At 39.1% G+C, this 9,021-nt stretch overlaps 1 pseudogene across 1 annotated transcript in view; it reads left to right on the top strand.

Moving 5' to 3' along the window:
* The window catches only part of LOC306867262 (von Willebrand factor D and EGF domain-containing protein-like), a 175,087-nt pseudogene extending 166,898 nt beyond the window's left edge, over positions 1-8,189 (top strand). Inside the window, exon 27 of the transcript in view lies at positions 8,125-8,189. The product of the transcript in view is annotated as a von Willebrand factor D and EGF domain-containing protein-like (transcript). The remainder of the gene's footprint in view (positions 1-8,124) is intronic.
* The last annotated feature ends 832 nt before the right edge of the window (positions 8,190-9,021 follow it).

The raw sequence follows: 9,021 nt of genomic DNA, 5'->3' as shown, positions 1-9,021 counted from the left end.
GATGAAAAAAAACTCAAAATGTAAGAAAAAAAATACACATACACATATATACATACACATATATACATACACATATACACACACACACACACACACACACACACATATACACACACACACACACACACACACACATAACTGGGCCCTGGCAGTAAACCTCAAAAAGACCAACATTATGGTCTTTCAGAAAAAGCCCAGATGTCAGGAACACAGAGACCAGTTCAGTCTAGGCAGCACCGCCCTAGAACACACGATGCAGTACACTTTTCAGTATGGCAGTGAATGCTCTCAAAGATAAAGCTCGAAGAGCTCTATATGCAATCAAGAAAAAATTCCAAAATATTGAAATACCGCTTCCAATTTGGTGTAAAATCTTTGATAGTGTAATTCAGCCCATAGCGCTGTATGGAGGTGAGGTTTGGGGTCCACTCAGGGATCAGAGCTACACTAGATGGGACAGGCATCCAAAAGAATCCCTACACACAGAATTCTGCAAAATGATCCTAAAATTACAAAGGAGAACACCCAATAATGCATGTAGGGCAGAATTAGGCCGATTCCCATTGATTATAAATATACAAAAAAGATCGCTCAAATTCTGGATGCATCTAAAATCAAGTCCCTGAGAATCGCTACATTTTAAAGCACTACAAACCCAAGAACTGAACCCTGAAAAGAGTCCACTCAGTCAGCTGGTTCTGAGACTTACTAACCTGACTAACTCTACTAACACTAACCAGTTTCAGACCAGCACTGCTTCTCACCCAAACATCAAAATAAATCAAATTATCAAACAATCTAAAAATATATATCTGGAACATTGGGATCAAGAAACCAAAACACAAAGTAAATTACAACTCTATCGAACTATAAAATTTAATTATGAATTAGAAGAATATCTCCAGAGTGTCAAAGACACAAAGCAGAGACAGATCCTGACCAAGTACAGGCTCAGTGAGCACAGACTAGCCATCGAGACCGGCAGACACAGAAAGAGCTGGTTACCCAGAGAGCAAAGAGTGTGTTCACTGTGAGACACATACATATACACACACACACACACATATACATACACATATATATACACATACATACAGGTGCTAGTCATAAAATTAGAATATCATGAAAAAGTGGATTTATTTCAGTAATACCATTAAAAAAAGTGAAACTTGTATATTAGATTCATTCATTACACGCAGACTGATACATTTCAAATGTTTATTTCCTTTAATTTTGATGATTATAGCTGACAACTAATGAAAGTCCCAAATTCAGTATCTCAGAAAATTAGAATATCAATTAAGACCAATGCAAAAAATGTATGAGCATGTACAGCACTCAATATTTAGTTGGGGCTCCTTTGGCCTGGATTACTGCAGCAATGCGGTGTGGCATGGAGTCGATCAGTCTGTGGCACTGCTCAGGTGTTATGAGAGCCCATGTTGCTCTGATAGTGGCCTTCAGCTCTTCTGAATTGTTGGGTCTGGCGTATTGCATCTTCCTCTTCACAATACCCCATAGGTTTTCTATGGGGTTAAGGTCAGGCGAGTTTGCTGGCCAATCAAGAACAGGGATACCATGGTCCTTAAACCAGGTACTGGTAGCTTTGGCAGTGTGTGCAGGTGCCAAATCCTGTTGGAAAATTTAATCTGCATCTCCATAAAGTTGGTCAGCAGCAGGAAGCATGAAGTGCTCTAAAACTTCCTGGTAGACGGCTGCGTTGACCTTGGACCTCAGAAAACACAATGGACCAACACCAGCAGATGACATGGCACCCCAAACTAGGGCTGTATACCTTGGAGAACCTGGCGATACGATACATACCTCGATACACAGGTCACGATTCGATACGTACCTCGATACAGAGCTGTCTCGATACGATTTGATACAATGTGACACGATTCGATACGATTCAATAAAAATACATGGGCCAGAGCCAATTAGTTAATGCTGAACACATTTACTCAACAAACAGAACTCTGCATTTTTCTTCAATTTAATGAAGACAAAAGTGCATTATAACAAAGTGCATTTTGCTTAAATATTTGCAACTTTAAGTGCTCTGATTAATTGTACACAAATTGTATTAATCTGGAAATTACCACAAGTCAACATTTAACTTTCCAAGGGTACAGTCTGAGCTCACACAAGCACAAAATCTTCTTCTTATTATTCTTAACTTCTTATTAAATCTTCTTATAATTCTTTTTGTGACACCATGAACTGCCATAACATATTTCACTATGAAATCACTTAAAGGTGCCATAGAATGCATTGATACAGTATTTTAAATTGTTCTCTGATATCTACACAGAAGGTATGTGGCTTAGGTAAGGGCAAAAAAATCTCCAGAAACGATTTTACATGTCCATTTACAACCCTAGGATTTCTCCCTAGAATGAAACGGTCTGTTATTGGCTTATTTGGCAGGGTCATGAATAATAATGAGCTCTGCTCTGATTGGCTGTTTCACAGTACGGCTCATCAGCAAGGAGGAAGCACAGGGAGGAAAATATATATTTAAAATACTTTCTCTCGCAGTTATATCGTCGGGTAATTATACTGTATATAAAACGCGGGCATCAGGGAGCCGTTATTAATATGCGAGGCATTGAAACTGCTTTTGAACGATCCATCGATCGCGTTATAGTTTAAAGAGACGCGATCACACAAACTATGTTTACATTATGGAGCAACAGTACTTACCACACATTTCACAAGATCAGATGCTTGTCAGTGGTGCTCAGGATCTGTAAGTCATTCGCCATCATCCTCATCTCTCCTTACTGAGAGTGAAATCTTATGTACTGTAACAGGCTACCGCTAGCAAGGAGCTAACCATGTCCCTTTAGTGGCTCGCGTTATTTGCTTTCTGTGCCTTTCTGAATACAGACACCAACCCATCCCTGCACTTCACACCCCCTGCACGGCCTGGAACATAACATTTATTTTGTTATTTTCGCTGTTGTCCGCGCTTGTTTATTTACAATACCTGCAGAGCTTCTGATGGTTCGGCCGGCTTAGAACAAGTGCGGGTTTATGCAAATGTTGGGGGCGTAGTGATCCCGACTGTTGCGTCACAGTCGGTGTTATGTTCTGATTCGCCTGTTTTTCAGTGGTCTTTTTTAATCACGAGATTTACATATGAAGGAGAAAACTATGGTGTTTGAGGCTCACTGTATGTCATTTCCATGTACAGAACTGTTATTATTTAAATATGCCAGGGTAAAGACAGTTTTTCATTCTATGACACCTTTAAATGCTACATCTTGCTTTAACATTTTCCATGAGTTTTTTTTAAACTCGCGGGCGCCGCTGCGCCCCCTAATGGCTGGGCGGAGTATCGATACTAAGGGCTAGAATATCGATTCTGTATCTTTTTTTATTATATCGGTATGTATCTAAGAATCGATATTTTGAGCACACCCCTACCCCAAACCATCAATGACTGTGGAAACTTTACACTGGACCTCAAGCAACGTGGATTATGTGCCTCTCCTCTCTTCCTCCAGACTCTGGGACCTTGATTTCCAAAGGAAATGCAAAATTTACTTTCATCAAAGAACCTAACTTTGGACCACTCAGCAGCAGTCCAGTCAAGACGCTTCTGACGCTGTCTCTTGTTCAAGAGTGGCTTGACACAAGGAATGCGACAGCTGAAACCCATGTCTTGCATACGTCTGTGCGTGGTGGTTCTTGAAGCACTGACTCCAGCTGCAGTCCACTCTTTGTGAATCTCCCCCACATTTTTGAATGGATTTTGTTTCACAATCCTCTCCAGGGTGCGGTTATCCTTATTGCTTGTACACTTTTTTTTCTACCACATCTTGTCCTTCCCTTCGCCCCTCTATTAATGTGCTTGGAGACAGAGCTCTGTGAACAGCCAGCCTCTTTAGCAATGACCTTTTGTGTCTTGCCCTCCTTGTGCAAGGTGTCAATGGTCGTCTTTTGGACAACTGTCAAGTCAGCAGTCTTCCCCATGATTGTGTAGCCTACAGAACTAGACTGAGAAACCATTTAAAGGCTTTTGCAGGTGTTTTGAGTTAATTAGCTGATTAGAGTGTGGCACCAGGGGTCTTCAGTATTGAACATTTTCACAATATTCTAATTTTCTGAGATACTGAATTTGGGACTTTCATTAGTTGTCAGTTATAATCGTCAAAATTAAAGGAAATAAACATTTGAAATATATCAGTCTGCGTGTAATGAATGAATCTAATATACAAGTTTCACTTTTTGAATGGTATTACTGAAATAAAATCAACTTTTTCATGATATTCTAATTTTATGACCAGCACCTGTATATACATATACATATATACACATACATATGTGTGTGTGTGTGTGTGTGTGTGTGTGTGTGTGTGTGTGTGTGTGTGTGTGTGTGTATGTATATATATATACACATACGACGGCAGCCATAGTGCGCCAGAACGCCCACCACACACCAGCTTACTGGTGGAGAGGAGACAGTGATGAAGCCAATCAGTGTAAGGGGATGATTAGGAGGCCATGATGGTCAGAGACCAATGGGAAATTTGGCCAGGATGCCGAGGTCACATCTCTACTCTTTTCGAAAGACATCCTGGGATTTTTAATGACCACAGAGAGTCAGGACCTCGGTTTAACGTCTCATCCGAAAGATGGTGCTTTTTGACAGTATAGTGTCCCCGTCACTATACTGGGGCGTTAGGACCTACACAGACCGCAGGGTGAGCACCCCCTGCTGGCCTCACTAACACCTCTTCCAACAGCAACCTAGTTTTCCCAGGAGGTCTCCCATCCAGGTACTGACCAGGCTCAACCATGCTTAGCTTCAGTGGGCAACCAGTCTTGGGCTACAGGGTGATATGGCTGTGCATATGTATGTATGTGTATATATGTAGTTATGTATGTATATGCATGTATGTTTTTTGTTTTCGATTTGATTTATTTCGTTTAGAGGTAATTTAAAGCTTTCTATAGATATATTTATCATGTCTGTGAGGCATGTATTCGCTGACTTTCGATTCATTTTTGTGAAGCGCTCCTGTTCAAGACGAGACGGCAGAAAGCGCATCAAGGTTTTCTTTATTTTATAAAATGATTTTATATATTTTATAAAATGTTTTGTTGATATTGTGAGTGCACACAAATAAATGTAGACCCTTTACAGTTCTGAATGATGGATTACTCTTTCTTTTATGAGCAAAAATTATAGCCTACTTTGTTTCCATTGAAAAAACTTCAATTGATTGCCTGCTGCCTCCATGAACTACTGATGCAGCGCACATTTATCTAGGTTTAACGTTTAAACATTGTTATATGCTTGAACTGTTTTAGTATATTTAGATTTTATTTTAGGCAAGTCCTGATGATTTGAGAAGGCTAAATTGATCAAGCATGGTTATGATCACCCTGCCGGTCTGTCGTTGGCCGCTTGGTCGTTACTTTAAGAAAAAAATTATTTAACGAACACAAAATGCTCCAAACGTTTTTCTAAATTAACTTAATAAAAATAAAAAAAACTAAATATAAGTTCAAATTTTACTTTTGAACATGAAACATTTACGGAGGTCTGGACCTCAGCTGGCTATGGGCCTGGATGTGTAAAGTGAATGAGTGTAAGCTAGCCTATATGAATTAAATGAGCGCAAGCTGCGTTGGGCTCTATGCGCATCTCTCAGAAATGAGAGCTTTGTCTGGAGTTATATCAACTAACTTGACAAAAATATTCTAAAAACGGTCCTAACATTTATTTATACAAGACGAAGAAAAGCGATGTTTGGTTAAGGCTTTTGGAGGGTCCAAATAATTTATTGTGCTCTGTTGATAAAATACTCGTAAATTGTACAGAAAGTTTCACTGGAAAACAAGAAGAATAAAGTTATTGTTCTCTTTTGATCAAAATTTTCTGTAGTTTTATATAGAACATATTTACAAAGTCATAATTATAATAAAAAAATAATACTTTTAGTTAGCCTATACATATTTGTTAAATGAAAACTACGAATCAAACAGATTTGCTTTTAAAAATGGTATTTCCATGTAATTTGCTGAACTTCCGGTTTAACCGACGCCCACTTCCGGATCCATCCGAATACAAATAATTCTGAGATTGTCACAGATACAAATATTGGCTCTGCTGCACACCCCTAATCTAATATATATATATATATATATATATATATATATATATATATATATATATATATATATATATATATATATATATATATATATATATATATATATATATATATATATATATATATATATATATATAGCATCCAAAAGCATTGGAACAGTAAGGCCAATTCCTTTATTTTAGCTGTAGACTTTGATTAACATTTCAGCTTTTATTTACAGGTATTTTCATCTGGATCTGATACACAACTTAGAAGGTAGCACCTTTTGTTTGAACCCACCCATTTTTCACATTACCAAAAGTATTGGAACATGTGACTGACAGGTGTGTTTTATTGCCCTGGTGTGTCCTATTAATTGATTATTCAAACAATAAATAGCCCTGAATGTCTGCGCTCAGTTTCAGATCCATGCAGACTGCATTTATAGTTAGTTAGACGTGTAACCAACATGAAAACCAGAAAGGTGTCTATGGGTGAAAAACGAGCAACTGTGAAGCTGAGAGAAGATGAAAAAAATCAAACCATTGCGCAAACACTGGCAATAGCAAGTACAACCATTTGGAATCTCCTGAGGAAGAAAGAAACCACTGGTGTACTAAGTAACACACCTTAAACAGGTAGATCAAGGAAAACGTGAAATGAAGTGACATACTGCCAAGTATGGTGACCCATACTCGGAATTTGAGCTCTGCATTTAACCCATCCAACGTGCACACACACAGCAGTGAACACATACACACCGTGAACACACACCCGGAGCAGTGGGCAGCCATTTATGCTGCGGCGCCCGGGGAGCAGTTAGGGGTTTGGTGTCTTGCTCAAGGGCACCTCAGTCGTTGTGAAACATTGTGACAGCTGTAAAGAAAGACTCTAAAACAACTGTTAGTGACATCAGCAACAACCTCCAGAGGGCAGGAGTGAAGGTATCACAATCTACTGTTCGCAGAAGACTTCATGAAGAAAAGTACAGAGGCTACACCAGAAGATGCAAACCACTCATTAGCAAAAAGAATAGGAGACGAGCCTCAAAAATTCTGGGCCAAGGTTTGATGGACTGATTTTATGGACCAAAGTGATGGAAAGGATACAGTTTGGAGAAAGAAAGGATCTGCTCATGATCCCAAATATACAAGCTCATCTGAAACAGTGCACACAGGTGTACATTATAGTACACATAACACAAGTAATGTAATGGCTTGGGCTTTCATCGCTTCTTCTGGGACAGGCTCATTAATCTTCATTAATGATGTAACATGATGGCAGCAGCAAAATTAATTCAGAAGTCTACAGAAATATTTTGTCTGACAATTTACAGAAAGATGCAACCAAACTGATTGGGAGATCCTTCATCATGCAGCAAGATAATGACCCAAAACATAGTGCCAAAACAACAAAGGAGTTCATCAGGGGCAAGAAGTGGAAGGTTTTAGACTGGCCAAGTCAATCTCCACACTTAAACCCTGTAGACTAGAGTATGCATTTTACCTGCTAAAGAAGAGACTGAAGGGAGTAACCCCCCAAAACTGAAAGAGGCTGCAGTGAAAGCCTGAAAAAGCATCACAAAAGAAGAATACAAAAGTTTGGTGATGTCAGTGGGTCACAGGCTTGATGCAGTTATTGAAAGCAAAGGATTTGCAGCTAAATCTTAAGTCTTTTTCACTTTAATCTATGTTAATTCTATCTGTTCCAATACTTTTGCTCACATGAAAAATGGGTGGGTTCCAACAAAAGGTGCTATCTTCTAAGTTGTGTATCAGATCCAGATGTAAATAAAAGCTGAAATGTTAATCTTTCATCTCATAGTCATCTTTTGATGTCAAACACAAATGTTTTCAGTCTACAGCAAAAATAAAAGGAATTGGCCTTACTGTTCCAATACTTTTGGAGGGCACTATATATGATTTTGACTTCACAAACACTCAACAGTGAGATCTGACCCTGAAACAACCGCAGAGGTTTCATTCTTGTTTTATTTAATAAATGTATCTGTCTCCAGCTCTGTGTGACCCTGTGTGTCTCAACGATGGAACCTGCATTCGGCCGAACAGCACTTCTTTTTGAATCAACTTTCCTGATGCATCGCCTTGTTTTTTGAGAGCTTACAGAGGCCGGATATCAATTTCTTAAGAGCGTGAGGTGAAGCATGACTACTGCACTTTATTAAACGATAAAATGGACCAGCCCTAAAAACCATTTGGATTCTATTGAAGTCTTTCACTCAAACCCCAGATTCAGGACGTTTGATGTGTATATATCGATTCCTCTGCAGCAGCTTCTCGTGGTAAGGAATGATTCGCGTAATGGCTTGAAACAGCAGCTTGGTAAATATGTTTTTGATGATGGGGAATGACTCTATTGTCTGGTTTTATGAAATGTAGGAGCTTTTAGAGTGTTTTCCCAGTCATGTCAGATTTGCTGTCAGTTGTTTCACCTTACAGCTGTTTGATGTCCATCATCAGTTCAGAGAACACAGGTGTGATTTTCATTCATCAAATGCTGGACTTTTATGTGCTTCTCTTTCTTTCAGCCATGTGCAGTCCATCCTGCAAGAATGGTGGTCACTGTATACGAAATATCATCTGCTCATGTGTGGAGGGATATTCTGGGCCATGCTGTGAGAAAAGTAAGTGTTGTCTTGATAGGAACAGGTTTTGGTAAAGCTCCAATCAGAAACTTAGTTATATACCTCTGTGCCCCCCTTTGAAACACATGGCATGATGGGATTTAAGTCACAGCATATGGAAGGAAAGTATACAGTTGTTTTGTTGATCGAAATGACAGAAAATTGTTCTCTGGGAGCCAAGATCAGACGTTAGTTGAGGAGTTACATATGGCCTGTCTGATGGAGGAGGAAGAGAGATGAATCGGAGCAAAGATAGTGAGTTCAGTGTGA

The sequence above is a fragment of the Barbus barbus genome, assembly GCF_936440315.1.
Source record: "Barbus barbus genome assembly, chromosome: 49".
Classification (NCBI taxonomy): Eukaryota; Metazoa; Chordata; class Actinopteri; order Cypriniformes; family Cyprinidae; genus Barbus; species Barbus barbus.
Note: the sequence above shows the minus strand (reverse complement) of the source record. Positions and strands in the feature narration are given on the sequence as shown.